The sequence below is a fragment of the Lates calcarifer genome, linkage group LG1, assembly GCF_001640805.2.
Source record: "Lates calcarifer isolate ASB-BC8 linkage group LG1, TLL_Latcal_v3, whole genome shotgun sequence".
NCBI classification, from domain to species: domain Eukaryota; kingdom Metazoa; phylum Chordata; class Actinopteri; family Centropomidae; genus Lates; species Lates calcarifer.
Window position 1 is genome coordinate 10,690,792 of NC_066833.1, and position 17,239 is coordinate 10,708,030.

At 38.4% G+C, this 17,239-nt stretch overlaps 1 long non-coding RNA gene across 3 annotated transcripts in view; it reads right to left on the minus strand.

Annotated features, from left to right (window-relative positions):
- Positions 1-420: 420 nt before the first annotated feature.
- LOC108888056 (uncharacterized) overlaps positions 421-17,239 on the minus strand; it is a 24,875-nt gene continuing 8,056 nt past the window's right edge. Inside the window, exons 1-7 of one of the 3 annotated variants that reach the window (XR_007813069.1) lie at positions 9,795-9,866; positions 4,024-6,385; positions 3,341-3,413; positions 2,469-2,852; positions 2,251-2,322; positions 1,702-1,747; positions 421-1,206 (exon numbers count right to left, since the gene is read on the minus strand). This is a non-coding gene — a long non-coding RNA (uncharacterized LOC108888056). Of the gene's footprint in view, positions 1,207-1,701; positions 1,748-2,250; positions 2,323-2,468; positions 2,853-3,340; positions 3,414-4,023; positions 6,386-9,794; positions 9,867-17,239 lie in introns of those variants that run through there. The other 2 variants (XR_007813070.1, XR_007813068.1) reach the window with 2 other exon arrangements.

Sequence of the window (17,239 nt, forward strand, 5' to 3'; positions counted from 1 at the left end):
GCCTTAACCCTAACCCTAACCTCTGACTAAAAGTGGCAAAAAAGCCGTAACCCTAACCCTAACCTCCAGCTAGAAGTGGCTGAAGAAACATGCAACCCTAATCCTAACCCTGATCTCCAGCTATAGGTGGCTAAAAGTTGTAACCCTAACCCTAACCTCTGGTTAAAAGTGGCAAAAATGCTCTAACCCTAACCTCCATCCAGAAGTGGCTAAAAAAACTGTAAACCTAACCCTAACCACTAGCTACACTTAAAGCCTTAACCCTAACCCTAACCTCTGGTTAAAAGCTGCAACCCTAACCCCTGGCTAAAAGTAGTTAAAAGCATTAATACTAATCGTAATCTCTGGCTACAAGTGGCATCAGGATGAAAATATTAACTATGATGTTAAACAGACTAGCAAAAGTATTCAGTGGTCAGAATTATTTATTTGAGTAAAATAGAAACGGGCATGATACAAACAAGTCAAGATATAAAAAAAAGATACTAATATAACAATATTATAAATATTATTAACAACAATATAACAGGACTATGTACTCAGTAATAGATTGGATTTGAGTGCTGATATTGCACTGTTTGAAATAGCAAAAACATTTAAATTAATTGATAAAATCTAACCTAACCCACAAACACTGTTGTGTGACTGTGTGAATATGGGTATCTGTGGAAAGCAAAGGTAAGATGGCTGCTTTAAGACAGTTCCTTTGTCTGAAGCCGCATGACAGGTAAGGCATCAAAAATGCTCATACAAAGGTCATAGTATGGTAAGGCGTCAAAAACGGCCAAAACATGTCATATAGTCAAGCATTAAAAATGGTTAAAAAAAAAAGTTACAATTTTCTGATATACTGAATACTGACCATAAACAATTTAATGTCAGTGCTCTGTGTTGGACAGTTGATGTGAAGCTGTTTGTGAATTACCTGGAGACCTCTGTCCTGGTCTCAAAGAACTTCTTAATTGTATGAAGATGTGATCATGGACAACACCTCAGCGATGGACTACATCTCTGTGATCGCAGACAGTGTTTCTAAGATTATGGACAATGTCTCTATGATCATCTCACTCTGATTGTGGACGATGCTTTCAAATCGGGGAACTCGGTCACTGTGATTTTTGACTATGTCTCTCCAATCGTGGACAATGTCTCTGATCGTGGACGTCTTGGCAATTGTGGATGATGTCGTGGATGAAGTGGTGACACCTGGAGGAAATCAAAGAGAAACATACAAAGGAAAATGAGCAGTGCACTACTACCTATTCCTCATCAACAGTTTAACCATGAAAACACAGAGAAATATGCTACATTACAGCTGAACCACTACATTTAAGAAAAACATTTTTATGCCTCATACTCCAGTGTTTCTCATGTGACACTGAACTGAATAGGTTCTTCACACTTTTATGATTTACTGCACTAATGAGGAAGAGAGAGAGAGAGAGAGGGGGAGACAGAGGGAGAGAGGGAAAGGGAGAGAGACAAAGAAAGAGGGAGAGAGCTGATGTTTAAATTCATCATCTTCATTTACTTTGAGCTCTACACTCATGAACAATGCAAATACATTTTAATAATGAATGAAGTCTTTTTGTGACAAATCAAACTATTCAATTGTTATTATTATTATCAATTACTGAAGATATACAATTTAATGTCAATGATCTGTGTTGGACAGTTGATGTAAAGCTGTTTGTGAATTACCTGGAGGGCTCAGTCCTCGTCTCAAAGAACTTCTTCATGGTGAAACCTGGAGAGAGAAACATACAAAGGAAAATGATTAATACACTACTACCAATTCCTCATCCTCATCAAAAAAACACCCCAAAACACACAAATATTCAACATTACAAGCGACCCAGAGCATTTTTCAAACGTTACAGGGTGCCTCAGGAAATGGGCTGATTACTGTCACATATAACAAGAAAAAGCATCAAATCTTTAAGAAAACTGCAAAATAAATGTTGTAATATAGTTAGGCATCAAAAACGATTAAAAAATGTCATAGTATAGTAAGGCTTCAAAAAGGGTCAGAAAATGTCACAATATAGTTAACCATCAAAAAATGTCATAGTAAGGTGTCAAAAATGGTCAAAAGATGTCATAGTATAGTTAACGCTGATTAAGCAAAACTTTTCAGATGTCTTGAAAACGTCACCTTGAGCTCTGAGCGATTACAGTTAGTACATTTTCTGATTTAATAGATATGATTAATCAGTTCTTCTTATATTCAGTACTAAATTCATTAAATACCAAGGTTTGGACGAAGTCTCTGTGATCATGGACGATGTCTCTGTGATTGTGTCGTGGATGAAGTGGTGACACCTGAGGCAATCAAAGAGAAACATACAAAAGAAAATGATCAATTACTTCTACGATTACACTTTTCTGATATATTGAATACTGAACATAAACAATTTAATGTCAGTGCTCTGTGTTGGACAGCTGATGTAAAGCTGTTAATGAATTACCTGGAGGCCTCTGTCCTGGTCTTAAAGAACTTCTTCATTGTACGAAGACTCTCTGTAATCGCGGACAATGTCTCTGTGATTATGGACAAAGTCTCTGCAATTATGGGCAATGTCTTAGTGGTCGTGGACGATGTCTCTGAGATCCTAGATGGTGTCTCTGTGATCATCGACAATGTCTCAATGAACGCCGGGGATGCTGACTTATCGGGGACCAATAATATCTTCCGACATCATGGACAACATCTCTCTCGTCTTTGACAAGGTCTCTGCGATCAGGGACAATGTGTCTGACTGTGGACAATGTCTCCCTCTTCCTCAATGTCTCTCCAATCATGGACGACGTGTCTGCGATCATGGATGATGTTGTGGATGAAGTGGTGACACCTGGAGGAAATCAAAGAGAAACATACAAAGGAAAATGAGCAGTGCACTACTACCTATTCCTCATCAACAATTTAACCATGAAACACAGAGAAATATTCTACATTACAGCTGAACCACTACATTTATGAAAAGCCATTTTTATGCCTTAGACTACAGTGTTTCTAGTGTGACACTGAACTGAATAACTTCTTCACATTTGTATGATTTACTGTACTAATGAGAGAGAGAGAGAGAGAGCGAGAGAGAGGAAGAAAGAGAGAGGGAAAGGGAGAGAGACAAAGAGATTGGGAGAGACAGGGAGCTGATCTTTAAATTCTTCATTTACTTTGAACTGTACATTCACAAACTATGCAAATAAACTTTAATAACAAATGAAGTCTTATTGTGACAAATATAAGTATTCAGACTTCAGATCAGTTATTGAAAATATAGAATTTAATGTCAATGCTCTGTGTTAGACAGTTGATGTACAGCAGTTTGTGAATTACCTGGAGTTCTCAATCCTGGTCTCAAAGAACTTCTTCATTATACAAAGACTCTGTGATAGTGAAGTGGTGACACCTGGAGCAAATAAAGAGAGAAACATACAAAGGAAAATAATCAATACACTCCTACCAATTCCTCAACAGTTTAACCCCAAAACAAACATAAATATTCAACATTACAGGTGACCCCGAACATTTTCCAAACGGTCGAGGAGTATCTCAGAAAATGGGCTGTTTACTGTCACATATGATAAGAAAAAGCACCAAATCTTTAAGAATCAATAACAATAAATATTTGGGAAAAAGTGAACTGTAATGATTATCTTAAATCTTAGATAATCATTTTAACTTTTTCCCAAATATTTATTGTTACTGATCACTGGAGGAATCATATATATTATTGTGAATTGTATAATAAAAACTTTTACTCAGATAAATTTTTGAAAGCAAGGTTTTAACTTGTGGTATTTTTAATTACAGGGAGAAAATTAACTTGCAACTAAAACAAAAATGATTACAACTAGTACTATTTTCTGAAAATTTAAAGACATTATTAATCAGATATTATTATATTCAAACCAAACTCATTAAATACCAGGGATTTAAAAAATAAAACTGTTACTAACATTGATAATTCAGCTCATCAACACATTTTTTCAGATTGGGTAAATCTTTAGGACACGTACCTGTTTAATTTGTAGGGTGAGAGCTGGGGTTACTGACCAGGCTGCAGCAGCTGAACCAGTAAACCTGGAAAACACAAGTACAAGACTTAACAAATAACGTCATTAATAAAGAATAGTTCACTTCCAAAACCTGAACAGTGTAGAAGAATACAACACTGAAAACTAAACACTAGAACCTTGACTTTACTGATCTAAGAGAGAAAAGCAATTTTTTAACAGTATTCTCAGCTCATACATTGTGACCTACTCTTGAGGCTTAAACCTTGTGGAGGAGCACAGAGTTAAAATCAATTTACACAAAACTGAGCTCAATAAAGTTTCAAGTCACCACAAACAAATTTCTAAGCAATAATATACACAATGGGGGATCAGTGGATGGTATGGACAGAGTGCTACCACAAAGCTACAAAGACACTCAAAACGACAGAGACAACAAACTGGGTAGAAACACGATCACAATGAGATACTTAGCTGCCACACTGAAACACAAAATGGCCACAAAGAAATGTTAAATGACCTGGAACCAATGTTCCCCCTAATTTTTCATGTGTCTGAGCATACACACAAACTCCCTGAGAATTCCTTGGACCACTGTGAGGAACATCAGACGTGCACACTGTCACACACTGTAATTTTATGCGCTACATAGCTTTGCCGTGCGCGGAGAAAGCGGGAGCGGTGCGCGATTGCGCAGGCGCGCAGCTTAGAGGGAACATTGCCTGGAACACACAAAACTACACAGACACAATAAGAATGCAAAACAACCACAAACAGACACAAAATGATCACATCGAGCACCATAAACTGGCTTAAAATGACCAAGATAGAGCACAAAAAGAAGCAGTACAATGTATGCAAAGTAATTATAAAGAGATGGAAATGGAGGTGTAAACAGATAAACTGACTATGAAGCAGTTACTACCCTCCACAACTCATATCAGGGATGCTTTAGTCACAGAAACACAAACAAACGTTAACCCATGCAGATAAAAACGACAATAAAGAGGAAATGAAGCCCCAACTACATAATAAAATTATAAGGCTAGTGCTAACGCTCGAAGCTAATGCTAGCTTGACGTCACCTGCATACCTTCTATAAACGATATCATTACAAGGTAATGCTAATGCTCTCCGACAATGTTCATGCTAACACTAGCCGCCGCCAACTGTTTGCTTTACCTTTGTGCCACATGTGTTCAGCCTCCAGTCTCACTCATGCTCGACAAAAAAGCAGCTCCAGAGTTTGTTTTAGCATCCAGATCTCTCTGGTAACGGCGTTTACTCACAGTACTGGCAAACAGAGGTAATGTTTCAGACTTGGTTTAAATCTGTTTTCCGACTCCGTTTCTCCGCCTCTCTGAGCTCCTCCCAAAGGACATGGCCAATGACGAGGGACGTCGCGGACAATGACGACATACGTCAGCTTGGCAGAAAACCGCTGATTGGCCGACTTGTTCTGGTCCGCCTAGCAATCGCCTCTGATTAGTCTTAAAATACATCTATCGTGAAGAGAGAAGTTGATGTATTATACAATCTGGTATTATTAGAGCTGGATACTGGATCGAAAATGGCGCCCATTCAATCCTATCAGAGTTGCTCGCTAGGCGCATGAGAAAGCAAGAAGGGTTCTGGCTTCCGGGTTAACTTCCGCATTATGCGGCATAAACATGGACGTATTATCCACGGTAACGTTGTTAATAGCATGGTTAATTCATGTTGAGCATTAACTTATCACTGGAGTTTAAGCTGTGTTATGGATTTTTTTTAAAATAAGAAAGGGATCGTGTATGTGACAATTAACTATGACTTGGCAGATATTACTAAGAATTTACAAATAATTTCATAACTTTTTATATTGACAGGCATATTCATATGGCATCTCCATTTGTGCAGTGCTAGAGTTATGCATAATTTCCTGTGTTATTAATAACACTTTTGTCTATTTGTTCTGTGTTCGCCATAGCAACATTCAGGATAAATAAATGCTATTCATCCATGCATTTATTTAAGATACTATTAAATAGCAAATTGTATTTAATATTGAAAAAAATGAGAAAACATGAAAACATGAGCCACATGTCATTTATAATGACCAAGCTAATGAGCCTGTTCCTGTAACGTTTGTATACTGTAGTTAGTTACAGCAGTTTTATTGCTCCTGATAGTGGGTTTAAGGGTCTGAAATATACTTTTTTACTCAATTTATTTAACTGTCCCAGGTTAGCAGTCCTCCACTGGTGCCTGTGGGCGACGGAGGAGAAGATGATCAGCATCCCCGGGAACTTCAGGTGGAGGTACTGCAGGTCCAACTTCAGCACCATGACCAGCTCCATTTGCTTCCACATGTTGAGGATTTACCACACTGAGACAGTTAAAGGAAATAAATAAATGTGGTTGTTTTGAATGGATGACAGGTTTAATGAACTTAAGTCACCATAGGCTGTACAGATAAGACACTGCACAGATCACATAAGCTATCACATATAAGGTAAATGACTTACAGATTTAAAATACCCTGAAGAAAACTGTTATGGTGGGAGTTATGAAACATTACCCTAAAACAAAATGCATTTAAGTAAACAGTTTTTGAGCAGGAACAGAGGAAATCTGAGCTGGAACAGTGGAACAGAGAGGAGATTTTGAAGGAAAGCATTGCAAAAACTGAACATGAAATAAAGAAATAATGCTCTCAAACTTAATGATGACACTCCTGAATAAAGATAGGAAAGTAACTCCATAAAATGGGGCTGCCAAAAGGACAGCAGTGTGTGTTATTAGGTGTGTGTGTGTGTGAGTCAGCAGGAATGTCTGAGAACCAAGCTAATGAAGTCAGTGGAGGTAGTGGGAGTATGAGCTCAGAGGTAAGAAGTAGCCCACGCCTGGTTAGTGTGACCACTACTGGTTAGAAGTCAATGCCTAACAAGGAAAAAAATGTCAGTGAAGTCAACTTATCATGCTGTTGGAATTTTGTACCAAATCATGAAGTATTGTTACTGTTACCTTCTGTACTGTTCCATGGATGAATAATTTTACAGCTTTTGTGGAAAACATCTACAGTCTCCCAAAGACCAAGAAACAAACACAAAGGCTTGGAACAAACGTGGAGAAATCAACAGCTAATCCTCATCCTGTTGCACTCTTTATCCTTTTTAACTCCTTTATCCATGTTTAACTCTTCCTTTCATCCTTCACTCACTCTCCAAACAGTTTCCTGGACAACAATCCAGGCACTGATCACATGACCCTAAGGCTGGATATAAGACAGATCATCTAAGTGTCTCTAAAACTGCCCTTTGTTTGCTTTGATTTACTTGCTAAATGCATTTGTTTGACATATTGTGCATGGTAGAATTTTTACCATTTGGTTGAGAAAAATGGATCTGATACAGACAGAGAGAGCAAGAAGAGAGTTCCAGTAAGATAAATGGAGAGAGGAAAATGGGTGACATTTGGAGGGTCCTGACCTGATAAACCCCTCTCTCACTCTCCATCCATCTACTTCTCTCTGCCCTTCCTGCTTCAGCACAGCCTTCCAGAGGATAAAATGGGCTTTAGTAGAGAATCTGTCCACCAGTTCTCCATGCCAGCACATGGCACTCAGTCATGAGAAGCTCAGCTTATGGCACTACCAACAAACTGGTACCAAATGAGACTCATAAGCAGAACCGTACTGGCCATCTGGAGTATTTGGAGCAGTGGAGTGATGGCATGATGGCCTGATCAAGAAAGCAGGTTTAACAAACTCAGACTAAACTTTGGTTCTAGAGCAAGTTATAAGAGTTAAATCCACTCTGACTCTTTCTCCCTGCACACATTCACTGAACATTAAAAAGCCATCGTCAATGGAGCTTTAATGTAGTGGGTATATAAAGGGCAGATGATCCATTCCATTCCAATGGAGCTGGAAATATTGCATGCACATGCACATATATTGAAGTTTAAAGAAGGTACTGACTAATTTAATAACTTGCAATGTTTGCTCTGGAATTGCAAACAAACAGGTGTTAATGCCGATGTAGGCTATGTAGTGATAATGTTGTGTAATGACAATGATAAGTATATAATGTAATGATAAGTTCAACATATTTATGATCTCTGTTGGAAGTGCATATGTCTGTATACAACTAAGAAAAGTGGCGAAGAAAAGACCTGAATTAAAGTAGTGATACCAGATCCTCAGTGCAGCTAAAGGTATTCCCACTGAAAAACAGGGAACAATGCTGGACCAAAATTAAGTGCCACTCATAGCTCATAATTTCAGAATTGGCATCAGATTAAATCCACAGTGTGATTTATTATCGCTTGTTGCATGAATTTCTTAATAAAACTAATAAAAGCAGAAGAGATGATAGATTGGTGGTCTAACTGCATAATACAGAGAAACAAAAACAAGTGTGCAATTTCCTTTTCTCGCCACTTATCTTCATCTTTCATTCTCCTGTCATCTTCTAGCTCTCTGTCCTTGTGTGCCCCTCTGCTGGGAAAAAAACTCATCCCTCTTTCTTTTCCTCTAAAGTCTCCCTTTGTGTCTCCTCAGGGTTTTGAGGTGAAACGTTTCGACAGAATCATTCCTTCTATTTCACACGTATTTATCCGTTTCAGTGTTTTCCTTTCTCCAATATCTTGTCTTGGAAGAAAACATGACATGGCTGTTAGTCTGTCATTCCTTTTCTAACTGACCTGCACAGAAATGAACTGTGCAGCAATCTGTACTTGAAGAACATAACAGGAAAAGAGACAATCAAGGAGCAGACTGTATGAGTTTTTCCTGTTCACTGCAAATCGCTAGCTCAGGATTAGAAGCTAAACAGGCGTATATTTGTGCATGTAAGTTTATATCCTCTCTCTCTTTCACTGTCCCTTATCCTGCTTCCTTCCCTCAAGCTATTTGAACACAAATCCTCAACAACCAAGTCTATTAGCTCGGACAGGGATTGTGTAAAGAGGGAGATGTATTTTTGGAAGATTATAATTGCTCATGTCATGCTGGTCCCATCCCTGTGACTGACTGTAACTGTGTGTGATTTGGGTGTGTGTATATAGGCTGAAAGCTCCTTGTGGTTGTATAAGAATTTGTGTGTTTGTGTCAGAAATAACAGAAAATCTTCTACTTTGTTTATCAAAAACAGTATTTTTCCCCTTCCTGTAGTTCTTTCTATTTATCCACACAGTTTTAAATCGCAAGTTTGTTTAAATGTCCCGAATTAAGGTTCTCAGGTTCTGCAATAACTTTCCTTTCAGTGGTGTTTAACAAGCCTGACCCACTTTAGCAATCTTTCATTTAAACCTAACAATTTGTTGGCCTCTCTTTGGGTCTGTACATAGTCTGTGAGTAAGCATCACCCAAGAGGCTAAATCTAGGGAAAGAAAGTCCTCAAACCTTGTTTGGTGGTGCAGTATCATAAAATTAATACAGTTAATTCAAAAAGCTATTCAGTAATGTCTCCTTTCAAACACAGAATTGATCAACTAGACTTTGTATTGAGCATTAATGGTTATATTTCATTGTTAGGTGACTAGCAGGCATATGGTCGGATCAAAGGAGGACGTCAGGTGACGTAGTTGGAGCAAGAAAGTCCAGTTTAGTAGGAGGCTGTGGTGGATGGATGGGTCGATTCAGGATTTCAGGAATCACTGTTTGTTTCCTGTGTGAAACCATTGGTTAGCATTGTTTCTTTTTAAACCACAGTCTTTTCCTTAACTGAGTAGATTTTGTGCCTAAACCTAGTGTGACCTTTCCATAACCTTAACTATGTGTTGCTTATTGTTACCATGACAGCCACTGTTATGCTCCTACAGACGGAGGACTTGTTGGTCTACAGCCTACATCACTCTGGCCTCTATGAGCTACAGCTCATGTTGCTGAAAGACAAAATGAATGAATGTCAGGACAGAAAGATCAAGATGACAGTGTTTTACTTGGAACATGACAACATCAAAAGTACAAGGAGAACCTTTCACATCGTGTACCTTGGTACAGAAACAAATTCTGTTAAAAAGTAAAAGTTTAAATGACAGTTTAGCATTAGAGGTGTCAGGTTTTGTATATAACCTTTTTTGTTATATAGTTTTTGTTGGAGCACATAATCATCAAAAACATGAGAAAACAGATGCTTGTAATTTGCTGCATTTTGATAACTAATACTACTATTATTCATGTTCTTTGACAATTTCTACAGACCTGTAGATTCTTTTTTCTTCATATTCTTGGGGGTTTACTGTAGAGTCGACAGGAAAGAGACACAAACCAAGAGGAGACAGAGATAGGGAAAAACATTATATTAAAAGTACCTTGTTGGGCTTGAACTCTCACATTCGGCACCTGAAATTCCAGAGCCACCATTTGTCCCAAGGGACCTGCATGTTCAACAAAAAATTAGAGAGTTGGTACCCTTGGATCAGTTGGAACTGATCTAGGGCAAGGGTAGATAAAAAAATGTTGAATTGGGTTAAATAAACTCTGCCTTTCTAAAATGTCACGTTAACAGAAAAGCTGCAGTGTTTCAGGTGCTGTATCTAATGGGGAATGTAAATGAGGTATTTTTCAACATGTGATCCTTCCACCTAAGTTAAAACAAACTTGTGAGGTTTAAGGTTAATAGAATCTTTCCTGTTTTTAGCGTTTCATCATTATGTACTTTTTGTGTGTTTGTCTGACTGTAACTTTGGTCACCATTTGTTATTTTAAATGTGCTCTATAAATAAATTAACAGGTCACTTGTGTAATTAGTGAGGCTGGTCATTTCTGTATGATTTGGTTTTCTTTCCAGCTTATTCTGTTGTAATTATTTTTAGAGAACTAAATATTATTCACAAAAAAAGAAAGAATTCAGATAAAACAATGCCAGTGCTGTCACAGCTGCTGAGTGACAGCTTCACAATTCCACATTTTCTTTCTCTAATTGAAAGGTCATGTTAGCTCGTGTGACCACGGAGTCTGACTCCATTGGAAACTTTCAGTGAGTTACTGTATTAGCATTCTTGGAAAATGGGGCCATTTTTGTCATTTCTTGAAAAGATTCCAGAGGCAGAAAACACAAAACACAAAACCACATTTTCATTTCCCTGTCATTACGTAACAAGGTCAGACAAAGTTTAGAAAGATGCATGTGAGAAAAAAAAGTGTGATGGGAAAATATGAATAAAAACAGACAAGAGAATCACAGTTATGAAAAGATGAGTGAGGTTTGTGTGGTGGTTTGTAACTTTGCTGAGGCAATGAGGAGAAAAGATGAAAGAAAAGCAGACAACTACTGAGGCGAACACAGCAACTTCATTTCCTTTTCGGCAAAAAGCAGCAGTAGCCCTGTTCTCTCTCTCTGACGGTTGTCTTTTCTCCTTTCATCATCCTCTCCTGACAAACTAAACACTGTAGCAGTGAAGGATTATGTCTGTTTGTGTGTCTTTTCTGAAGATGAGGAGCTCATGCACAAGTGTTGGATTTTATATGTATGCACATTGAGTAACTGAACAAACTGCACAAAACTGAAATTCTGGAGGTATGTGGTAATCCGAGCACAAAAAATCTGTATTGTGGTTTTCTGCAGTTTATTTTCTCTGTTTATGTGAGCTTTGTGGACCCACATGAAGCTGTGGTGTATTCCTCCAGGTCCAACCACTTCAACTGCCTTAAATGGAGATAGCAACAATGCTACTAGTCTTTGTATTTGGGTCAAAAAAAATAGATAAATAATATTTTACTGACTTATGTGTTTGTTTGAGTGTGTGGCTGAATGTGAATGTCTGAACTCAGTTTGTGTCTACTCCTGGAAGTCTCAAGTTGAACTCACATCATGAGACAATGCTGGCAAGCAGCCGAACACAGCAGAACACACAAACACACACACACCCCAAGAAGTCAGAACAAGTGTGGCCAAGTAATGTGGATTGAGCCTGGCACACAAAGCCAGGGCCGGAGGATCCGGCAAGACAGACAACGCGAGTTTGTGTGTTAGCAAGATGCCTCAATGTTATCATTGTGAGTGAGTGAGTGTGTGTGTGTGTGTGTGTGTGTGTGTGTGTGTGTGTGGGATGGTGAAAGGGGAAACAGCTGCCAGTGGAGTTTACCACAAGTCATTACTGTGCACAGGGGACAGAGGAAATGTAATTTTTACAGACAAACACTTAATAGGACACACTCAGTGTTCTTAATACACTGTCCATGACCCTGTCAGGATGTGAATCTTTGGCCTCACACACACACACACACACACACATGCACAAAACTGAATTTGCTGTAATTAACACTTCAACTTCTGCTCTCTCTACTTTTAGAATGTGGTCACTGGTTTGTTCCCATGTTCCCACGCCTGAGGTGAGGTTGTATCTACATTTCAAAGGATTCATTTACACTAGAACAGTGGCTCCAAACCTGGGTGTCATGACCCCTGAGAGGGCTGTGAAATGTTAGAAACAGCTGGAAAGTGGTAAGTATCTCTGTTTTTTCTCCTTTTTTGTCTTTTTACTTGTGAATTACCAAGAGACCTAAAGTTCCCCTCTGCTACTTTAGCAGAATCTCATAAAACTTTAAAAGAACCCCACCCAAAGTATGGTATTTCCTGTATTTTACATCTGATGACTTAATGGAAAACTGACATTTGGCCTTCTGCATCACTTCTGCTATCAGTGCTGATTCATACTGTACTGAAGTGCACAGTTTTTAGATGGGTTTTAGACAGAGGTAACAAACAAGCTGGGGGTACATTTGTATTAATGTGATTACAATGGATGTGTGCATGTGATTGTGTTTTAAAAGACAAACAAACAAAAAACAAATGAATGAAAACAAACAAGAAACCTCCCCATATGATCTGTGTTCATCAGCCTTGAATCATGAATATTCAGACATAGGGAAAACAAGATCATAAATTGACTAGAATTAATGAGGGTTTTGGGAGGTCTGGCAGTTCCAAGGACGCCGTTCAAACGCAGTGTGTACATGAAAAACAATAAGAAGTCATAGGAACAAAACGCAGGCTGCCGGGCTGCCAATAATAGCTACGACTGAACAATACCTTGCCAAGTAGACACACACATACATATACATACACACACACATGCACACACACTCACTCACACGTCCACAAACTGGCACCCACTCATAATAGGAAATCCTAATTACAATGGCTTCCAATGCTTATTAAAACTACTAATAATAACTGCTAATAATTACAGCATGCCAAACCTGCCATGGGAGGGAGGTTGGAGCAATTACATATTCAGTCAGTCAGTGACTATTTCATAGAGTCAGTCAGTGAATCAACCAGCCAGTTTAACAGCCTCTCAAATGCAGCATCAGTCCACGAATGAACCAGCATGAGGCCAATCAGGATTTTACTGCAGCGTTAGTCATAATCTGAACAGATTACATGTCAAAGCATTACGTCTTAGTGACATGTCTCACACAAACAGAGCCCTCATTTGGTGAAAATAGCAAATTCCAAATGTTGGGGGACACTTGAGAGACTATTAGATAAGAGAGTTTTAAAACTTTCTCCATCAGCTGCTCGTTTACTCAGACATTCTGCTCTTTCAAGCCAAAAAAGTCCAGCACATTTGGAGTTTTAGGAAAGTCGCAAGAGCCATTAACAGTCATCCATATTAGGTGAAGCAAAATGATACTTAACATTGCTGAGAGGTGCACAGATCTGCAAAGTGTGAAGACGATCCTCAGTGAGAGCAACAGTCTTTTAATGTAATGGTAAAACCGGAATGTATCATTTCACAGTGATTTAGGGAGCAACCATCCAAACATAAACAAAGGGATATCAGTCAGGTAGACAGAGCAGTCGCTCAGTCCCTCCTCACTCCTTTCATTTGTTCCATTTCAGTGACGTTTGATCCAGACCGTGAGAAGAGTCCACAAGTGCACTGCAATTAATCTCTGTAACTAATTTAAGTTCTGACATGCATTAACACAAACACCAGGACTTAAATAGACATTCTAATCAGAGCATTGGATGTTGAAAATACACACACGCACACACTCTTACACACGGGCTGTGGATCCATACTGAACACTGTGCACAAAATGAACCTTGGCAGTGACTCAGGAGAATTTAATTACTTCCCTCTCCCTCTCCCCATTGGCCGAGAGGTCTGGGATATGCTAATTAAGCCTTGACTGATAAAACATTCCCTTGGCCTCTGTGTCTCATTACTACTAACTTCTCTGATTGCAGCCCGAGTCCAGCACCCATAGTGTCTGATAAATAAGAAGCACCTTAAGCCACAGACTGTGACTAAATGCTTATTAATTGGAGGAATATGACCTAGCAGTGCGATGGCATTATGCCAGAGAAACTCAAAAAACTTTTCGTCGCAATCAGTGTACCTTATCTCCTTTTTCTAATTGATAATTAGTCTTGCATTAATTTGGGGCCAACATCTATCTCTTATCACAAAAGGCACAATTTATCAGCTGCTTAAATGATGGACTAAATTGGGTTGGCAATGTTAATGATTCACCTTGCAGGGTATGGGGGACATGAGGGAAATAATTTCTCCTGACTCATATTTAATTAACCTTAGCAGATGTGCTGGGCATGCATCGTAACTTAAAAAAACTGAACATGTTTAAAACAAGTATGACATCTTTGGCAAAACCTGTTTTAAAATGAGGATTTTAATGCAAAAAAGATGTTATATACATATATATAAAATGTAGGAAAACAGTAATAGAAAGCATTATTATTGTTACAATGGTATAAAATGAGATTTTTGTTTTTGTTTTTTTGTTTTTTTTGGATACAAGCAGTGTAGTGAAAATGTTATAATTCTATGACAGAGAGGTTATTTAGTTGGTTCCTTCATTCACTGGTCTCTGTAAAAGGAGAACCAGGAGTACCAGAACTCTTCCAAAAGAGGGTTCTGGTTAGTACCTTCATCTTGTGCAACTCATTCTGTACTGCCAAAAGCCAAAGAGTGATACATACAGGATGGTTAATCTTTAACCATGCTACATCACAATTTCTTGTTTGTTTTACCCAGTTTCAGCAAATTTCAAATTACTTGCAGAATTAACCTTTTTCTGGTAATTTCCAGATAAAATAGTCAAAATATAAAACTGAGAAAAACCAACATGTTAAAAAAAGTACCTCTCTCTTACAGTAGCATGGTAACAGAAGCCAAACACTCTGTGGCTCTGGTATAACCAACCAACAACACCAACTATCATTAAAAAGAAATACGTAGAAAATAAATGCTTGTGAAGAGTTATATGCATGTGAATTGTGTACTAATATCAGAGGAATAACAGTAATACACCTTCATGTAATGTTCACATCTCTGTATACTGTAGCTCAAAAAAGCTTCACCAGGCACCGACCCAGCATTTAGATACAGTTAAGAAGACGTCCATCTTTTCTTTCTGTCTTAAAGGAGTGCAGTACATGTTTGGAATCATTCATGTGACCCGACAGATCATTTTCTCTGGTGCTCTGTGTTACACTGTAACATATAGGAAACTATTATTATCTAAGTACACGATAAAACTGACATCTTGGAAATGAACAGAACTCTATTCTTGGTTTTGGTATTATGGCTACAAAGTTGCACATTTTAACTCAGCAGTGAGTCACTGACCTGGGTATGTGAATTATTTTGGTATTGATGAGTGTTTTCTTGACAATTAATATTTTGAAGTTTGACTTCAGACTGGTGAAGCAAAGTGATAACAGCATGAACAAGATAAATATTTCTAAGTAATTCCCAAAGTCACTACACTCAGTCAATACAAGCCCACTGCTGTAACCCTCCTCCTACAGCAGAACAACTGCCGCCAAATGTTGATGAACTTTCATTCTCTCCTCTGCTCTTTTCTTCTCATATCAAACCAGTGTGAATCAAAGGCACTGGGGTTCTTGCACTGCATCTGTTTTTCTTCCACCTCCCTCCATTTGCACCTTCGATCTGCTACTCATTTCCTTAATTCCTCTTCATCAGCACCCCTCTTTCCTTTCCACAGTATTTCATTTCATTTAACCATCCTTGCTTCTCCACCTATCCTTCACTTCTATTCCTTTCTTTCCTCCTTTCCCTACTTTCCTTCTTTTAACTCGTCCTTTCATTCAAACTGCAGACCTACATTCCTCTGTCTAATCAAGATGCAGATTTCTCTGTCAGTCAAACAAATGACATGGTTTTGGGACAACATCTACTTCACATTCATTTGCATGTGTTTCAGTCAAATTGCTTTTAACATTCATCCTTTAGTGGTATTTCATCCTCAGTCTTAGTAACATAAATGCAAACCAAATCCTGAAATCTCATTTCAAACATTTAATCTCCATTGAAATTAATACTGCTGAGCTTTGTAGAATCAAACACAGAACTGTTAAGCTAGACTCCAACTCTGAGTTACACTTAATTGATGGTATAATAAGTGGCTAAATGGATACAAGCTGAGGTGCAGCAGGGACAAGAGCACTCTGATGCCTAATTCATGTTTCAACAGGACTTGTGTGCACTTGAACACGCAGCAACGCCTACGCCACCAGGTCACAGAGATGTGCAATGAACATCCTTCACACCCTAACCACAGTACATGTCATATGCAGAAAACACACACAGAGAGAGGGAAAGAGGCTGTTGAGTATCACAGAGTGAAAACAAGCTCTACAACACAGTCAGTTAAACACCTGCCCAAAAAAGAAAAGCCTTTTCTACCTGGTTTACTGCACAGTCCTGACATCTGCACGGCTTTAACAACTCAGCTCCACATTCAGCTCGAAAATAAAACAAGATTAGTACAAACACTAAGTACAAGACAGGCACATTGTTGTGGTATGATATATTATATGAAATAAAGTGTTCGACAGTTATTGAAGTTTTGCTCCTTTCCTGCATTCCTCTGCCTATTTCTACATGGCTGTCTATTAAGTACAAGCACCATTATCACATATGTGCTCATCCCAAATAATTTAGTTGTTTAAAGAGAAGATGCTTTGAAACAAATACTGTCTAAATCGTAGGAGTAACTCCCAGCAGAGGAGGAGGCAGCATTAAAAGCTTTGGTTTGTATATTGCCTATTACAAAATGAATGTTCTTAACAAAGCTTCCTCCAGAATATCAGAGTTGATCAGCTGATATTAGCATCCTGATGAAACTTTGCAAAGTGGTGTTGTCAGCTTTTTGTTTAAGGCAATTATTTCTGAATTGGAAGTCTGATAGAAAACCAAAAATTGAGACAAGACTCCAATCACGCTGGAACGATTC